This window comes from Ambystoma mexicanum, chromosome 6q (genome assembly GCF_040938575.1).
Source record: "Ambystoma mexicanum isolate Mex_15411 chromosome 6q, UKY_AmexF1_1, whole genome shotgun sequence".
Lineage (NCBI taxonomy): Eukaryota > Metazoa > Chordata > Amphibia > Caudata > Ambystomatidae > Ambystoma > Ambystoma mexicanum.
In genome coordinates, this window is record NC_090937.1 from 338,065,602 (window position 1) to 338,085,398 (window position 19,797).

A 19,797-nucleotide genomic window follows, 5' to 3' on the forward strand; every position below is an offset into this window, starting at 1 on the left:
GGAGTGAAAACGGACTTGGACTACAGCCGAGGCCTTGGACAAGGGGCTGCCACAAGGCAGCAGTCGCAGAAGGCTCCAAATCCTCTCAACGCTCTCTCCATCTCTGTCTGATCATGTTTTCCTTCAAATGCAGTTGCCAGTTCCACTTTTCTCCATTTGCCAGGGGCGTAGAGCTCCAGCAGACAGGGGTCAAACGATCAGACCACAAATCCAGTGTCCTAACAGAGTCCCCATGCAGTGAGACTGTTCCATTGTACACCATTTTACAGCTAAAGGTGAGTGTCATGTATCATTAAAAATGGCGGCTGTTTGTTTACATAATATTTTTTCCACACAGATTGTGTTTTACACAAAATAAAACTGGTACATGTAAACAGTTAACTCACCCTTATAGGGAACACTTCAAACTGTAAAATATGTCATGTTCACTGAAATAGACAGTGTGAATTACATTTTACATGTCACATATAAATGAAAGAAAGTCCAATAAGCGGTGTCTGAGTCATGTTTATGTAAAGGAGCAGAGCTAAATGAGAAAGGGAGTAGGCATGAGGGAATGCACCTTTTATTAAGGAGGGATCTGTAACCCGGGCAACAGGGTGCAGTAATTTGAACCCTGGGTCGCACATGCAATAATAGAAAAGTGTTCTTCCATGAAAGAGGAACACTTAACTTAAATGCACCAAATTCTAACAAAGAAGGAATGTGGTGTTGGGACATGCAAGCCTTGGCTTTTGCATGGGCCCAATGTACACCCTGACAATGACCTGGGTAGCTGTCAGGAATGCAAGGCAGGGACTGTGAGGGGATTCTGCTAGCCGATCTTTGATTTTGCATGTCAAAAAACAGAAGTTAAAATACGGCACCTTTTAGGTACCGTTCACCTCCACTGCCCTTGTTTTCCTTTGATAAATCTAGCATTGCACAGACGGCAGCAGCACTTCTATAATTTGCAGAAAGCTTATGAACAGATTTGCAAATTAGAAAGGCGACAGTCTTCGGAATGCTTGCCGTGACACTGGCGCACATGTTTCTCCCACCACGAAAGATTCCAGCAGCTTTTGCTGCTGGAAAGCACATCTCCCCTCCCATCTGGCCACCCACCTCAGAATGATGGCGCTGGAAACTGGAGGGGAGAATTTCGTCTTTCTTCACCACTTTTATCAGGAGCTCAGAATCGGGCTGCAGTAAATGCCTTTACAAAGCATGTTAAATGCACAAAACACCTGTCAGCACAGCAACTTGCAACACTATTGTGTGAAAATGAAAGCACATCCCTTTCTGAATATCACATACATGATTGTCATTATATACATAATTCATTGTTTTCCATGATTGTATGTTTTTATGGCAATTTTGTTTTTTCCAAAATAAACGTTATTGATTGAGTGATATACACAAAATGCCTTTAAATGAATCCTTTCGGTCACTCATGAACCCACATTGAACTCACTCCTAACAGTACATTAAGGTTTACTTGGCCAATTTCACAACTAATTGGGGAACTGGGGTTGCAGCGGGATGATCCAGTACCTCCTCCAACACAAAGGCCCAAGCATAACTAAGCTTATATGCATTTCATAGCACCAGACACATGTACAATGATAACATCTGCTTTGGCTTCTTAGGCTGGTCTCAGCAGCTCAACTGAGAGTTCCTCAAACCTGTGACCCTGGCCCTTTTGATGGCTTCAGGCTTTTATAGATTTATTATAGTGTTTACTTCAGGTTTACCATGTCTTAGATAGGGAGACGATTGTGCAAGATAAAACCATATCACCTGTCATTTGGTTTGATAATGTCTTAACCTATTTAATAATGTTTAGCCTGCTAGGAAGGCAGCAACCAAACCCTTTAGCAGCAACACAGACAAGTCAGCAGTTTCTTGAGTATTTTGGTAAACAAATGTTACTCAGTAAGCGAGACAGTCAAGTGAATGTTCATCTGTCTTTACTATTTATGGCCATTACTGTTAGTTAGCTGAGATCTGCCCCAACTAGACGTCCCGCCCAAGTGAACAGCAGCACATCTCTAGCCATCTTTACCCATGCTGAAGGCAAAAGGATGAAAGCTGGAACTTAAATGGAGGCAGGTGTTACACTCATTACATAAAGAAGCCTAGAGGAGCCACAATGGGTGCATACGTAGGCCATCAAGATGACTGCAAGAATGATGCAGCTGAGGCATAAGCACTGGGCATAGCTCCTCCGCCCAGTTATTTATACTTTGCAAATTAGCTTCTGCAGCTGCTATTTTTCAACGTAATGACCAAGCAGTATTTTGCATAGATGTGGAATCACATTTTATTTCTCAGGAATAGGGTCAGCAAGAGCATCATCCAGATAATGTGCTAGAACCAGGCCATGTGTAGAGCTAAGTAGAACTTTTCTTGCAATCTGTATCATTCAGTTTTACTAATTTCCCGCTCTTGAACTCAGTAGGATTCCGTAGGATTGAAAGGGATGTTGGCAATTCCTCTTAGCTGTTAGATCTTTCCCTTATGGACATTTTTAAAAAGATAATGCTACTAGATGGTTATGTGCAATAATGTTATTCTGAAATAAAGATTAACAATGAAATGAAAGACCACTATTTGAGTTCTTTTCTTAGGCATGACCAACAGGTTTTTGGACCCAGGAATCTATACAGAGAGCTGTAAATGAGGGGCTATTGACACACTTTTAAAAATATGTTCTGCTGATCCCTCCATTTCCGAGAATTAACAGCCAATCTCTCAAATTCTTCTATAAATCTTTACTACCTCTATCCCCCACCCCTTGGATTTTATGCACAATATGCACCAGCGCTCTTCCAACCAATACAGAGGATATTTGCTTGGCCCATAGTTCCTGGGGCACAGCCATAACATGGTTACTGGCAGGCAGGATAGTCACTATTTGTTTACATTTTCTACTTTTGTTTCGACATTTTTAATCATCCCATTCTTGGCCTCCTGTCTAAACAATGGCTGCTATCACTCTTATATACCATTGCTGCGCAACAATTCCAACTTAAGATAACCAATTTTTCCAAAACTCTTTACACACAAACACACACACACACACACACACACACAATTTCTTGCACCTGTTCCTACCAGCGGCATCACCTGCAGGATGTTCTCCATCTCAGAAGAGGTCCAGTGCAGATTCACACAGGTATTCTGGGACTCTGACTCTGCCCTAGTACAAGTTTGACCTTTAGTCACCCTCTTTTTTCAGACACTGCTACAATGGAAAAAAGAATGGGACATTATAATAACAGGCTGAATACAGGATTGTTACATAGCAAAACATTTTCTTGCAGGGTCTAATGTTTCCTCAAAAGCTGGCCCCTATCAAATATAAGTACACAACAAGCAGAAGCAGAGGGATGAAAATATTAAAACTTTAGAAGCAATCAATGAAATCGGGGCACTAAGTCCCAATCCAGGTACATGCTTACATTTCTGCTAGGTAAAGCTTCATCCATTCCTTTCTTAAACTGAAACATACAAATGAGTTTTTTTCTCATTCAACTACGCAGCAGTTAAGGTCAGGTGCACGAGCACTTCACAAAGTGAGATTTATGGGGCTTGCATCCATGCAAAAGGTAGTCTCTAAACATCCTTAACATGATTAAAACAGAAACTAAATATGGTTTTCCAAAGAGGATAAACATATTTTGCTGATATACATCTTTGCAATGTTTATTAAGCATGGCAAAGCAGCTATCACCCTGACAACGAGTCCATCTGATGAAAGTTCAAAGGTTGTAGTTTGGCTGAAACATGTTGGGGAGCTCTTCTTTAACAGAGATTTAAAAAAAAAAAACAGCGTTAGAGTTTAAATAAGGAATAAACCAACTAAGGATATGTTTTGCGTTGCTTATGTTGTTTGTGAATTTTGTAATAGTTTAATGTATGTTTTATTCACACCTATATATTGCAAAGCTGTTAACTGATATGCCTCATTGGCAGGATTCTAAATAGGGTGGGATAATACGAACACTTTCTTTATATATAAGAAATAAATACAGTACTAAACAAAGTGATATATATATAAATAATTGAACCTATACTTATTTATGGACAACAAGCACCAGAGGGTTTTTATTTCACGTGTTGTTACTAATCCCTGAAGGTCAATGATTCCATAATTCTGGGTCACTCTCGTTATGTTTGGGTGACTTGGGAAACCCCAGAGGATATCTGTGGGGCGGGACCTTGCAGACAAGGAGCCTTCAAGCCTCACCACCTTGTAGCAGATGAAGGTGGCACAGTAAGTGTCTCTGCGCATAGGCACCAGCGCTAATGCATGGCTTGGTGATAATATCTGTCTCTGCAGCTTTGTGCAGTCACTGGCAATCACGCTGGGCAGTGTATTCCTGCCAGGTTTATTTACTACAGGTTTAGACTCAATGAAGCCTAAACCTAAAAGCAGTTTGCACATTCAAAGGTCAGATTCTCACATGGGGTATCCCAATGCTGGTGTCAGGGGTTGGCCTACCTGCCTGAAGGTAAAGGTTCTAGTCTCTTAGAAGGCATTTGGTGCTGCTTAACATGGGGCCAGGGTAGAACTGACCCAGGGGTGTCTTCCTTATCTATTTCCTTCCGGTACAAACTTTGACTTCTCATTTCAACTCAGCTCACATTTAGGGGGGAGGGGATTCTTTCGGGATTAGATGTGTTCAAGCAGTTGCTAAACCCACAAAAACGTAAGGCTTCTGTTGAGAAATTGAATGGGTACGTCAAAGGGAGGTAGGGAATACAAGGACGGCTTTTCAAGTTGCACATTAGCTAGTTAACAGCTGAATTGCAGCCTTTGCACTTAATACAAAATTCACAGAAAAACAGAAAATCACTGCAGAACGTAGTAGCATTTATTGGAGCAAGTTTGCACTTAAACTTTGAATAGTCAAACATTGGCAAATTCTGTTTTAAACAGATGTATTGTAGTTAACTTTGCATAATATTCATATAACATAAAATAACTTTATATAATTTCTGATATGTGTTGACACTGCACCCACTCACTATTTAAAAATAAGTGCAAATGCTAATAAGCTTACACATTACAAATGGCATCGATCAAAGCCTGCCCTCTGCATCCAGAAGAAATGTAATGCACAACTATGTTTCTTGCAGGGGTTCACATTTTTAGTTCTGTTGTTTTTGTAACGGGGGGTTCTTCTGCAAGAATGTGTGATCTGCTAAACAGAAACACGAAGAGCCTGATTCATGTAAGTCTTTTATAATGGCGCAATCCAACAGGGAAATGTTCAATGAATCAGGCCCTAAATAAATACGGTCTTAGTAGGCTAAATGGTTGCCATTGGTTCCAACTGAGCTGCCTTATGGAAAGAGTAAGACAATCAGAGCCAAACTCATAGTATTTTTTTATTTTTTAGTGATGACACTTTCTGGTGCTGTGAAAGTAATACTACGAGGTTGTGCGATGTTCCCGAGATGTTCTTTTGAAGCCCTTGAAGTGTGGATGTCAACATTGTCAGTATTCTTTCAGGCGCGCACTGCACAGCCCAGGTGTATGCTTTGGGGATGCCAGGCCAACAGTCAGAAGGTGAATATGAGGAACTGCTGTAGCGACTTCTTGACAACAGGAAACACTCCAGGAGAGAGGCAATAGGGAAGAAACAAGTTCAAACGACCCTACAAAAGCCATGCATGAATGGCCTCTCCATGAGGACGAGTGCAATGAGGTGTATTGTGGGAGATGTGAAGCTAAGTACTGGAATAACTTAACTCAACTCCATTACCATAGACGGAAAGCCTAATTTAAGCGAGTATATGACATATAAATAATGCTGTACTAACATACTTCCAAGCTCCAAATTATGCGATGGAGCCCAGAGTCCAAATACGTTATGAAACTAATGAATGCATAAAAGCGTAACACCCATGGCCATTAATTAAAAATACGAGCTGGCATGAGACTCGATCCCTCAGAATGTGGCCCAAAGCAAGTAAGACAATGGGCCTCATTACAAGTCCTACGATAACCCTGCCGGTGCTTCCGGTGGGTTGCCGCCGGACTTGCAATATCTACTGGCGTCTGGCCTGCCGGAATCACCGGGGGATCACGACCCCGGCGTTCCGAAAAGTCAGGCACTGGTAAATGTTAATCCCCATTCCCATTTGAGTCCCATAGGACTCAATGGGAATGAGGTCCACGGAAGCACAGTTACTAACAGTGCCGGAGCTTCCGTGAAACTCTGTGGGAGGGTGACATTTTGCCCGCTAGGTCTGACCCTGGCGGGCAGAACGGAACCCGCCCGCACACTTGTAGTGTGCCGGTACGGTAACAATGGTGCCAGTAGGCTTACCGGCACCGTTGTTACTGGAACGGCACACTTGTAATGCGGCCCAATGTTTCTCCCCTAAAATAATGGCCATTAGGACCTATAAGCTAGGTGGACTAGGTGTTACAGTAAATACGAAAAGTCTACACGAGAGATGAGTGATAAGTAAATGTCTGTAATTGTATTTATGTGAGTAGTATCTTCCACTGACATGTCACGTGAATATGGTTTGCATTTTTCGACTCAGCCTCAAATGCCCTAGTTTGTCTGACATGCTTAAGGGAAAGTGATATTTTTACTTCACGGCTTCACATCCTTAAGGTATTATTCCTCATCAGTACACTGCACTGAACTCATACAATTTATGTGCTGTTTACTTTATGCTGCACTATGTTACTCAGCTTTTAATGCAAATGTTGAACTCACTGAATCTCACTTTTAAGATGTCCTTCCTCTTCAATGTAATTACTCTGCCGATAGGGAAGAGCTACTTGTGGACCATTAAAAAGTCATCTACTAGGGTTGTGTGCATGTTTATGTTAAGCTGTGTGATGTTACTCATCTCTTAATGTGAATTTGGTTCTTCACAGAATCCCACTTTTAAGTTGTCTTCCTCTTCTGTATGCTCTGCTGACAGTAAGGGGGTGAGGTGTGGACCTCTAAAATGCCATTGAATGAAGTTGCATGCGCTGTTTCTATCGTGTTGTGTTATGTGACTCCGTTTTTAATGAGAATTTAAAGATCACCAAATCACAATTTTAAAGTGTCATTCCAAATTAGTATATTTGACTGATTCTGAGGATCTACTTTTTTGATCACTCAGGTGATGGTTATGGACCTTCATACCACATGTTGGGGGTCGGTCAGCACCCCCATGCGTGCCCGTGAGCCCCTCAACCCACAGACCTCACTCGCGACACGTCTGTGCAGTTCGGGCTCCCCGGTCGCTCTGCCGCGGCCGGGAACGCCCCGTTTATTTAAGCCGCACGCGGCGACGTGCAACGTCACGCCGCCGCGTGCGCATACCCTTACGGGGCAACGCCACACTCCTCCTTTTTCGGGAGGAACAACAATAACACACTTCTAAATATTGCACTGCACACAACAACAACAATTGAAAACTCAGAGCCCATGCCCCTTTAATATCAGCCACCCGGGTCCCCTCACTCCGGAATGCACTCAATCAGTCCTAGTATATAGTCACCGAGGTAGGCAGGTTTCCCTCGCCCAGCCCTCTGGGGGTACCTCCCGCCTACCTCCACCGCCGGACTTCCCATGGTTCCAGTCCCTCGATCTGGCGACACCGGGATTTCCCCCCGGGGTGTGCCTTCCTCCGGGAGGTCCACCTCATCCAGGTCTGGCGGGAGCTCAGCTCGAGAGTCACCCAGCTTCTTAAAGAAACTCACATTCCGAGTGACGGCCGATTTCCCATCCGAGGCCGTCACCATTGACCCTTTTACGGCAACCACATCCAGTGGATCCGGTTCATACGGGAGCGAGAGCTTGCCATGAGGATGTCGATTCCGGATCAGTACCTCGTCACCCGGCTCCAGCCGCTGCGGACGGAGACCCCGCCGGAGATTTTCCTGGTGTGTCCGTGTCTGTCGCTCAGCGTCCACCCGTTGATCATCTATCACGCCTGGCTCCTTCTCTTGTACCTCCGGCAGGAGGCCTCGGGGGCATCGTCGGAATAAGACTTCCGCTGGGGCAACCCTAGTCGAGGCGTGTGGGGTGGTGCGATATACCCTCAGGAACTGGTATAGTGCCCGCTGGAGGGGCTGGCCCTGCCCTTGGGCTATCCGGAACGTTTTATTCAGTGTTCTCATCAGCCGCTCCGCGTCCCCGTTCGCACGGGGCCACAGCGGGGATACCTTCCTGTGTATCACTCCACAGCTCTCCAGGAACTCCGAGAACCGTGTACTCTGGAATGGGGACCCATTGTCCGAGCATAGAGTCATTGGGAAACCATGTGTGGCAAAGATCTTCACCACTGCTCCCACCACGTGCTCAAATGCCACTGACTCAACGAACTCTACTTCGGGGTACCGGGAGTATTCGTCCACTATGGCCAGGAAGTGGGTGCCCACTGCTGTGGATCCAAAGTCCGCATGTACGACCTCCCACGGCCGGGTCCCTCGTGGCATCACCTCGATCTCCGGTTCACGCTGCACTGGGGAGGCCGCCTGGCACCACACGCAGGCCGCCACGAAGTCGTCCACCTTCCTCTCTAGCTCGGGGAACCACACCTTCAGCCTCAGTCTCGCCTTTGTTTTGGCGGCTCCTTGGTGTCCCTGGTGTGCCAGATTGATGACCTCATTGACTTTGGAACCCGGCACCACCAGGCGATCACCCCGCAGCAGAAGGCCTGACTCCGAGAAGGACAGCTCGTCCTTCACTTTCCAGAGTTGCTCTAGGGTCACTTTGGCCTCTTGAGTGCGCCCCGCCACCAACTCCAGCACGGACTTCCAGGATCCCGACCGCATCGAGTTCCTCAATATCCGGAAGCACTCGTCGTTGGCCGCGGCAGCCTCCAGTTCTGGTAGCGGCATTGCGTTGGGGGTGGCACCCTCTACCACCATTCTTATGTGGTCGTCGGCCTCTTCGGCGCAGGAGTCTGGCACTGGTCCTCCACTACCTCCCGGGTGTCGGGACAGGTAGTCAGCCGCATTGTTGGCACCCGGCCGGTAGATTAGGGTGACGCCATACTCCAAGAGGGCCAGCATCCACCTCTCGATCCTGGCCGGCGGCTTCGATGATGATCCAGCCATGATCGGGAGCAGTGGCTTATGGTCAGTCACCACCGTTACAGGTCTTCCCAGCACATACAGACGAAAATGCCTACAGCCCCACAGGACGGCCAGGGCTTCGCGTTCTATCTGGGAATACCTCTGTTCGGTTTCTGAGAGGGCTTTGCTGGCGTAGGCCACGGGTCTGATCCTTCCATCTCGGCCCACCTGAGTGAGCACCGCTCCCAGACCGAATGGGCTTGCGTCCACAACAATTTCCGAATCAAGGGCCGGGTCGAAGAAGGCCATGGTATCCTCTGCCGTCAGGGCGCCCTTAATGTCCTCAAACGCCAACTGCTCCAACGGACCCCACTGCCAAGCTGTTTCCTTTTTTGTCAGGGCCCTGAGTGGCTCCGATCTCGAGGCCAGGTTCTGGATGAAGCGCCCGCAGTATGTCACCATGCCCAGGAAGCTTTGCACGTCCGATGCCGACTCAGGCGGTCGTGCCGTCTTGATGTCACGGACTTTCCTCGGGTCCGGCGACACACCGCCCTCCTTAAATATGAACCCAAAGAACTCAATGGTTGGGCGGAGGAATTCGCATTTGTCCTTGTGGAGGGTGAGCCCCAGCGACTGCAGCCTCTCGAGGGTCTTGGCAAGGCATTTCAGATGGTCCAGCTCAGTCTTGGCGAAGACCATTATATCGTCACTAATGTTGAGGACGCCCTCCAGATCTGCGAGGGCGCCTCGAATTATGTTCTGAAACACTTCGGCTGCTGACGATACTCTGAAGCTCAGCCGCTTGTATCGATAGAGCCCCCTGTGGGTGGTGAAGGTCGTGATGTAGCGGGACTCCGGGTGGAGGACGACTTGATGGTATCCGGCTCGTAGGTCCAATTTGGAGAAGAACCTAGCCCCCTGCACTTCTGCAATTATGTCATCGATGCTCGGGGTCAGGTGCCGTTCCCTCCGGATGGCCTTGTTGGGCAACCTCATGTCCACACAGATACGGACAGAACCTGGCTGTTTCGGTTTCCTCGCAACCACGCTGGGGGACACCCAGGGTGTTGGGCCCTTCACCTTCTCGATTATGTCCAGATTCACCAGCTTGTCTAGTTCCTTGTCAACCTGGTCCCTCAGATGGAAGGGGATCCTCCTGTGCTTCAGAGCCACCGGCTGCACCGACTCATCAATGTGGAGCCTCACCGGGTCACCATTCATTCTCCCAATACCCTTAAAGATGGCAGCATACTTGTCCAACAGGTCGTTTATGTCTTCTAGGTAGACTGAGTATGCGAAACTCACGATGCCAAGAGCCTCCGCCGCAGCACAACTCAGCAGAGTGTTGCGGCTCACTGGAGTCACGTAGAAGCGGGCCTTGATCATGGACCCATCATGCTCCACCTTTGCAACGAATGCACCATCCAGTGGTAAGGGCTCCCGCCCCCCAAACGCGAAGATGCGGGCCCTCAGCGTCGCCAGACTAGGTGGTGGTTTCAGCGCGGCATAGTGTCCTCTCGCCATTACGTTGACTGATGCCCCAGTGTCGACCAGCACCGGGACAGGCGAGCAGTTCACCTCCACGACGCATCTCGGCTGTCTCCTGCTCCTCCCTTTGAGGACTTCCATGCTGGAGACGAAGAAAATGTTCTCCTCGTCCTCCTCCTCAGCGACCTCCGCCGCCGCATCCTCTTCCATTTGCTCTACTTGAGCCACATTGGGCGGGCGATTCTGGCGAGGAGTCCAAGGTCGGGGTTGTCCTCTCAGAGTCAGTACCGGTAGGGCCGCCCTACACACCCTCGAGAAGTGGTCGGGTATCCCACAGCGGCCACAGATCTTCCCTATTGCCATGCATTCCGATGAGTGGGGGAGGTCATAGCTGCACTTTTGGCATGACTCCACAGGCTTTCCTGCTCTGTCTCTGGCAGCTCCTCCGGGCTTTCGCACCCCTCTGCCGCCCCGCCAGACGGCGCACACCTCTTCAGGCGGTGCGGCGCGGGATCCGGCTTCCTTTTTGTTGGCACGGGCCTCGGCTACCTCATGACAACGCCCCAGCTCAAGAATGCGGGGTAGAGTGAGGCCGGGCTCTCTCAGGACCTGCCGCCTCAGTTTGCCAGATGAACAAGCCTTTATTAACATGGTCCGCATCATGTCCTCCGCATCCCCCCACGCACACCCTTGGGAGAGGCGGCGCAGGCGACCATAGAAGGTGTCCAAAGTCTCATCCTCCTTTTGCCTGGCCGACAGCATGACGAATCTCTCGTAGTCCACGTTGGCAAGGGGAACAAAGTGTGCGAGGAGAGCGGCTTTGGCTTGGTCATAGGAGTTGTCCACCGGAGTCAGCGATTCAAATATCTCCTGGACAGAGGCTCCCGCTGAATATAACATAGTGGCTACCATACTGTCATTGTCCGTCACCTGGGCGGCCCTGAAGTACATGTCCAGGCGTCCGATCCATCTTCTCCACCGGGGGCCCAGGCTGGACGGGGGACCCGTGGTACCAAATTCTGGAATGGGCTGCAGGGCTGCTTGCGCCCTGGCCTGGGCCATGGACAGAGGAGGTGGTTGAGCGCCCTGCAAGACACCAGGTCCTGGCTGATTCGGGGGAGCGGTGGCACCTACCGCGTGTCTCGGCAGTCCAGATGTTGCAGGTGGTGGTGGCTGCAGGGGATCCTGCCGAAATAGATCTGCCAACCCTTCGTCCTGTGAATCCTCCGAGGTCGTGGCGGCTGCACCCTCCAGGGCGCCGATGTCACTCATAGGACCAAGCGCACAGGCACCCTCGTTCCAGTCCTGAGGGCCGCAACTCAGTCCTCTCCCCACACTGCCACCACCCTCGTGATGATGAAGGGGTTAAAGAAAAATGCGACAGAGAAACACCGCCGCAGACCACCTTGTAATGGATGTCCCAAAAATTAAGCTCGAAAATTGGAGTGGGCTGAGAAGGCCCAGCCACCTCAGTCCTTCTCCCAGCTGTTACACGACGTCAGAGACTCAAAAATGGTCAAAACATCAAAACCCAGGCATGGGCCTGCAGGTTAAGCTGCCCGCAGTCAGCATGTCCAAAAATTTGTCTCGGATCACCTTCCGACTCCAAACCGGAGCTCTTGGAAGTTCCGCAACCACGTGTGCAAAATGGCCGCCAGCCGCGTGTATGGTCCGCGGCCACGGCGCGAGACGAAACATCCGCGGATGTTCCAACGTATGGAAAAAAATTCCGGGATGGCTCTCACCGCCGGGCCCGGGCGTCCAGTACCACTCGTCGCCACTGTTGGGGGTTGGTCAGCACCCCTATGCGTGCCCGTGAGCCCCTCAACCCACAGACCTCACTCGCGACACGTCTGTGCAGTTCGGGCTCCCCGGTCGCTCTGCCGCGGCCGGGAACGCCCCGTTTATTTAAGCCGCACGCGGCGACGTGCAACGTCACGCCGCCGCGTGCGCATACCCTTACGGGGCAACGCCACACCACACCAATCACCATTTATGAGATTCATAATATTCTCATTTCTGTACCCTTCCCATGGTGGCTAAAACAAACATACGAGGCACCCCTGTCACCAGCCTCTATAGACAGCTGCCATGCCACTTCCACACTGTGCCACAGTCACACACGTTCCTTCTTTAGCTCTCGCTCTCTGTTTTTCTCTTTCTCTCTCATTCTTTTTCTCTCTTTCTCCGTCTCTCTCTGCATCTCAGATGTATTACACACAGTGTGTAATAGGGATCTGGAAGTTGGCATATGAGTGGATGAGACAGTCTGCCTGTGTACTGTGTACAGTACTGTACTGTGTACAGTACTGCCTGTGACATATGGTCCCAATGCTCTCATTTCCCCTCACATGAAAAGTGTTTTGGCATGCTGAGAGCCATCTCAAACCTCACACTATAAAGCTCAGGTGCTGTGCGAAGTGGCCCTGCTGGGACTTTTGTCTGACAGGTCAATAAGTGACATTTACCAAGCATTCGTCAGGCGATTGGGGAAGGAAGTCACCAGCAGCTCTCTTTTTTTCCAAAGTATACCCTATATCTCTCGCTGCCTCGAATTCGAGCAACAAAGTTGCCTGTCGAGAATATTTATTTGCTGAAAAACTGGTAGAGGCAAATAGTGACACCGCTTTATTCCTTTAGACAGAATCAAATGAAAACAAGAAAGTGAAGTTCATTGAAGAAAAACATGTGACAATCACAATTGAGGTGGAGCAGCACTCAGTGAAGATACAGTCAAGAGTTGTCTCTTTCAAAGATGGATTTCCATGTCTAAAAGAACAATTAATCAACCTAAATACAAAGAATGAATTTAACCAAGAAACCCTTAGACACAAGACCCAGAAAGAAGAACATTAACAACATTTGACTGAACGACATAAAGGGGGATATGGTTTCATCTCCAGATTATTCCATAGACCACACTCCAAGAAAAGGCAGAGACTGAAATGTGAGGAGGGGAGTGGAGTTCCTGTTCTATTTGTCATTTCAAAATGCATTTGTATTCCTACAATGACCTTGAGGAAGATGCCCGCATAGTAACCCCAACTGTACATTTCATGACATTCCAAACATGATGTAGATGCATTCACAAATTTTCTAGTAATTTACACTTTCTCTGTAAATTTGAGATGAAAGGTGAGAGGTTTTACACACCGATCCATGCGCAGGGACAGTGTGACTGATTGGCTATCTTAGATAAAGGGTCTCAGTTGACCTCTCAATCTGTACTTGACTATTTGAACCAAAGAAGAGGTGAAAATCACAGCATTGCCCTCAAACCCTTCCCTGGGGAATTACAATATGTTGACGGTAAAGAGATTCCAAAATATGGACTTACCGGATTGGAAATCAAGATAGGGGGCATTGACTAACTCATCCTGTGAATTTCTGCCTCCTTAGGATACATATGACTTTCTGGGAAATGCTTCACTTCTAAGCTAGTATACATATAAATATAATTGTGGTATTGATATCCAATAGATTGAATGTGTAAACAGAGCCCTTAGTTATCTCAGATTTTACATTATGACAGATACATTCTGCATAATAAATTAGTCCAAATCTATCCCATGCAAAACAATGGGCCTCATTACATGGTAGGCGGTAGCCATGGCGCTATTAGTGCCATGGCTACCCCCTTACCGCATTCCGGGTCCGTGTTCCCGGAATAGGGACTTACCGGGTCATTCCGACCTTGGCGGACCCGGTAAGTCCCCATTCCGGGAACCATTCCCCATTCCCATTTGAGCCCCCATAGGGCTCAATGGGAATGGGGATGGAGCTAATAACGGGCCCGCTATTAGCGGGCCCGTTATTAGCTCTGAAGTCCCTCAACGGGTCCCTTCCATAACGCCTGGTAAAACCAGGTGATAGGGTAGGGACCCGCTAAGGGACCTCGTAGTAGGGCTCTAAGGGATTACCGGCACCGGTGCCCTTACCGGTGCCGGTATTCCCTTACCGCCTCCCGTGTAATGAGGCCCAATGTGTTCACTGTTGGTTTAAAGAATGTTGCACCATGTCAAGGAGTGGATTGTGTCTTTTCCAGGTCAGAAATCACCAGGATGGCCAATCTATGGTTTTGTTTTCCTGCTAATAGTTCTCAAATATTATTTCTGTCTGTTACTATCCATGCATTATATCCTCTGATAATGATTGTGAATCAAACAAAAATTTCCCCATCGTATCAAGTCACAAAATAAGTTCAGAAATGGCCCTGTGGTGAACTGATATCTGAATGAAAATATTTGGGACTTTATTTCAAAGGAGGCTTTCTTCCCTTGGTGCTTCCTAACCTGGGACTGCCTTGCAAATGATCAGCCATCCCCATTTGCTGGCTAACATGGGTCGGCATTGTAGAGGGGCAACCTTCACTGGACATCTCTCTAGCCTCAGAAGGCCTTATAGATGAACAGCCGTCCCCAGCTGCTCGCTAACCTGGGACTGCCTTCACCGACTGCTCACTAACTTGTGTCGGCCTTGTACATAAGCAGCTTCCCCCAGCTGCTCTCTAGACTGTGTCGGCCCTGTCCATGAGCACCCTTCCCCAGCTCTCACGGAACTCGGCATCCTTCTACATAAGCAGCCATAACCAGCTTTCACTAACCTAGGGCAGCCTTGTACATGAGCAGGCTTCCCCAACTGCCTGCTAACCTAAGGACACATTCTATATGAGCAGCGTTCCCCAGCAGTTTTCTAACCTGGGGAGCCTTGCATTTCCTGCCTGCTCTCTAACCTGAGACTGCCTTGTAGGTGAGCAGCTTGCCCAGTTCTCACTTACCTGGGGCGGCCTTGTGCCTGAGCAGCCTTCCCCGGCTGCTCTCTAGACTGTATCGGCCCTGTGCATGAGCAGACTTCCCCAGCTCTCACGAACCTGGGGCATCCTTGTACATGAGCAGCCTTCCCCGACTGCGTGCTAACCTGGGGACGCATCTTAGATGAGCAGTTTTCCCTGGCTGTTTTCTAACCTGGGGATCCTTGTAGAGGAACAGCTTTTCCTGTCTGCTCTCTAACCTGAGACTGCCTTGTAGGTGAGCAGCTTGCCCAGTTCTCACTTACCTGGGGCGGCCTTGTGCCTGAGCAGCCTTCCCCGGCTGCTCTCTAGACTGTATCGGCCCTGTGCATGAGCAGACTTCCCCAGCTCTCACGAACCTGGGGCATCCTTGTACATGAGCAGCCTTCCCCGACTGCGTGCTAACCTGGGGACGCATCTTAGATGAGCAGTTTTCCCTGGCTGTTTTCTAACCTGGGGAGCCTTGTAGAGGAACAGCTTTTCCTGTCTGCTCTCTAACCTAAGACTGCCTTGTAGGTGAGCAGCTTGCCCAGTTCTCACTAACCTGGGGCGGCCTTGTGCATGAGCAGCCTTCCCCGGTTCTCGCTAACCTGGGGACGCATTGTAGATGAGCAGCCTTCTCCGCCTGCTTTCTAACCTGGGGCGCCTTATAGAAGAACATCCTTCCCCGTCTGCTATCTAACTTGACACTGCCCTGAAGATGAGCAGCCTTCCCTGGTTCTCACAGACTTGGGGCAGCCTTTCACATGAGCAGACTTCCCCATCTGCTCACTAACCTAAGACTGCCTTGTAGGTGAGTGGTGTTTTCCGGCTCTTGCTACCCTGAGGTACCTTGTAGAGCAACATCCTTCCACATCTGCTCTGTAACCTGGTACTGCGTCGCAGATGAGGAGCCTTCCCCCGCAGCTCTCTAACCTGTGGTGCCGCATAGAGGAACAGCCTTCCCCATCTTTTCTCTAAACTGAGACTGCCTTGTAGATGGGCAGCCTTCACTGACTGCTCGCTAAGTTGGGGCCCTTTTTGCACATGAGCAGGCTTCCCCGGCTCTCTTTGACCTGGGATGACTTTACAGAAGAGCAGTCTCCAATGGGCTGCATTCTTTACTGCAGATCGAGAAAGGAGAGACCTCCATTTCCCTAGTAGACTAAGCATCAGCTCAGCGTCACCATGAGAAAATGGAGGCTTTTGCTCACGTGGCTCAATGTATATTGTGCATTCTTTGTAGTCACAGGTCTTGATTATGCATGGAGAAGCTACTACTATGCAAACGTGATGTGTCCATTCTTTGTGCTTTTCCTCCTGAGTGCCAATCACTTCGTGTTTTTTATTTATTTAATAATCGTATATTCTTCTGTAGCAGTCCTTTACATAGGGCCTCATTACGACCCTGGCGGAAATCGAAAAACGATGGCGGAAATGCAATACCGCCATCGAATAGCGCTCGGTGCGACTATGACCCGTCACCGCAAAGTACGAAGCCATTAGCGACACCGTAGTGAACGCCAACGCTAACTGCACCAAGTACGCGCGCGCGCGCCATGCCAAACCGTAAATACCACCATGGCGCAAGGGTACGCGAATTCCGACCCTAGCGGACATGTACCTAACGCCATCAAGCATGGCGGAAAGTACCATACCGCCATGGTGAGAAGTACGGCATCGCGAATCAACCGTAAACGGCCCCACTGAGTGCCTGTACACCGCTCCCTGCCCACAAAGTACAACTCCCCGTAGGTGCAATGAAGTCACAATGCAACCAGTGAAATGTACAAGTCACCCATGCATGCCAACGAACAAAAGATCCACAAGAGGGGCCAATGGGAGCTGCAGGGCACAGATGGCACGAATACAGAAGCCATTCCAATGGACATGACCACAGTCCCCCCCCCAGAAACGCACGCAAACACAGGCACCTGTGACCAGCAATATTGCGAAAATCACATCATTCCACCAGTCCACCTGGCTGACCGGCATCTGTTACACAAAACCCAATCCCCCGCCCCTGAGCATGACAACATTCAAACCGTCATATTGGCAGCCCCCATCCCTGACCTCACTGGGCTTCGTAGGCAAACGCGCCCAGCACAGTACCACGCAACTAAACTCCGAAGCTGGAACCCAATGCAGATCTCCTCACAATACATCGCTCCCCAAATAGGAATATGCCACATCACTCGCAAAGAAGAACGCTACACGGCCCATATCAGAATAGAAATTTAATGCACAACAAAATCACCAAGCCCATACAGCCATTAGGCCATGAACTCCAAAACACATTTCACCATTGTGGGCTGCATCCGCAAGAAATGACCAGCTACTACTTGTGTGACGCCCTGTTCCATCATGGTACACAGAGCCACATTCACGTACGAAAAGGCAACATGGAAGCGCACAGAACCGCAGGGCCGTCCCAATGGGGAGGCACTAGTCCAGCTGAAAGGCCGAAATGTTGCTCCGAGCCACTAGTACTGCGTAAGGGCATGTGGCCCATTGGCGATCGTCCCATAAGATCGTAATGCTGCTCCACTGATTAACACGAAGCAGCAGGTGTCGGGAGTAAAAGCCATCTGCAGGAGTGGCATACAGATGGCAGTGGCAAAAGGGGAGGAGATACCTGTCAACCAAAAGAAAAGAAAAAGAACAGAATGGCCATCAGAACTACATTCGAACAACTCACTTCAATGATCACACTAAATCCACAGCCATATGCATGCTAGCCCACTCCAAAGGATCATCACCACCCCAAAACCACTTGCGACTCATAACCATCTATATCGAGGTGTAAACACCATCACAAACGAGTGTACCTGTGCATGCGTCTGTCAACACAGAATCCATCAGATGGGAATGTTAACGTGCATGGACACAAGTGTCTGAAGGCGCGTCGAGACAGGGAGGGCTCAACAAGGCCAGATAGACGATGGTCCCACTATGGCAGCCCTGCATCACATAGCGCAGGGGAGGCGGATAGATTCCAAGAAGCCCTGTACATGGCAAACTCTGTATCAAATCATCTGCCCATGCATCCATTCATCATTCCCTCATCCCGGTATAAGGACTCCTGAATATTTACTCACATAACATTAGAAATATCCATTGAGTCTGTGCGTTATGCAGCCTGCAAAATCCACTGTGCCCCAGCCCGTAATTCCAGTGTTGTGAAGTAACATGTATTTGGGAACGTCCGGCCTCATCGCCCACGTCGCTATTGCGCATCCCAAACTATTCATATCAATCATTGCATCCTCGCCATGGCCCCTGTCCCAAGGACATTGAACAATAGAACGTTACATTTGCAGTCAGACCTGTGGGCATCTCCTCGCCGCTAGCTGAAAACCGAAAGCGCCGCCCTTCGAATTCCTCATTTGCAACATCACGTCGAAAAGGCATCTGTGGCCGTTTGAAATCACAAATTAATCCATCTAGTGCGGCTGTGTGTGAAAATGGCAACTGCCTTCACCCACAAATGGGACGCCCCGCCCGTCGGTGCAACTCGGTACAGTGATGCATGAGGGCCCACCGTTACTCGAGTACTACGTTCCACTGACCCATCACAAGTCTGTTCGCGACTGCAAAGATTGTATCTGAAACAATGGGACCATAGCCGAATGTACATATCAACAAATGTTACACGGCCATCGGGTACAAATACATGATTGCAATAGCAAGATGCCATTCCTCGAATTGCAGCGTTGTGTGCGGGACGTGCTCGGCCAAAGGGGAGAGCAGCTTGCACAGGTGGAATGAATCACCACAGGTGGAGGCCATACAGCCTGAAAACACATAAATTGCACACCCAGTCTCCTCCCACAACCACACCCACTCCGAAATGCTACCGGCAGGACTCGCGATGTTGGCCCTGGGGGACCTGATAGCACTGCAAGTACTCCAACTCCAAGAAGAAGACGAACACCAACTACAACCGGCCGCACGGAGGGGACGCAGGAGGAGGAGGAGGCCAAGGCAGGGCCAGCAAGGGCCGCCAGCACAGCCACTACCACCACGCAGGCAGCCCGCAATCCCACGCCTCCGAGCACATCCGTTCAACCTCACTGATGAGCAGATCCACACCCTCTACCGTTTGGACCGGGACACCATAGCCGCCATTGTGGACATGACACAGGCTGACCTTGTCAGCATGATAGATAGCCCAACCGCCATCCCACCCCTACTGAAGGTGGTGTCTGTACTCCACTTCCTGGCCACAGGCACCTACCAGCACACAGTCGGACAGTTGCATGGCATTTCTCAGCCACTGTTCTCACGGACACTATTGCAAGTGCTCGATGCCCTCCTGCAGCACGCAGACGACTACATCTCTCTACCACGCTCGGAGCAGGAAATTACCAACACAAAAGTGGGATTCCATGCACTTGCCGGCATACCGGGTTGCATTGGTGCCATCGACTGCACCCATGTGGAATTGGTCGTCCCACATGCCATGGAGGCCCAGTACCGCAACCGAAAACAATTTCATTCCCTGAATGTACAAATGGTG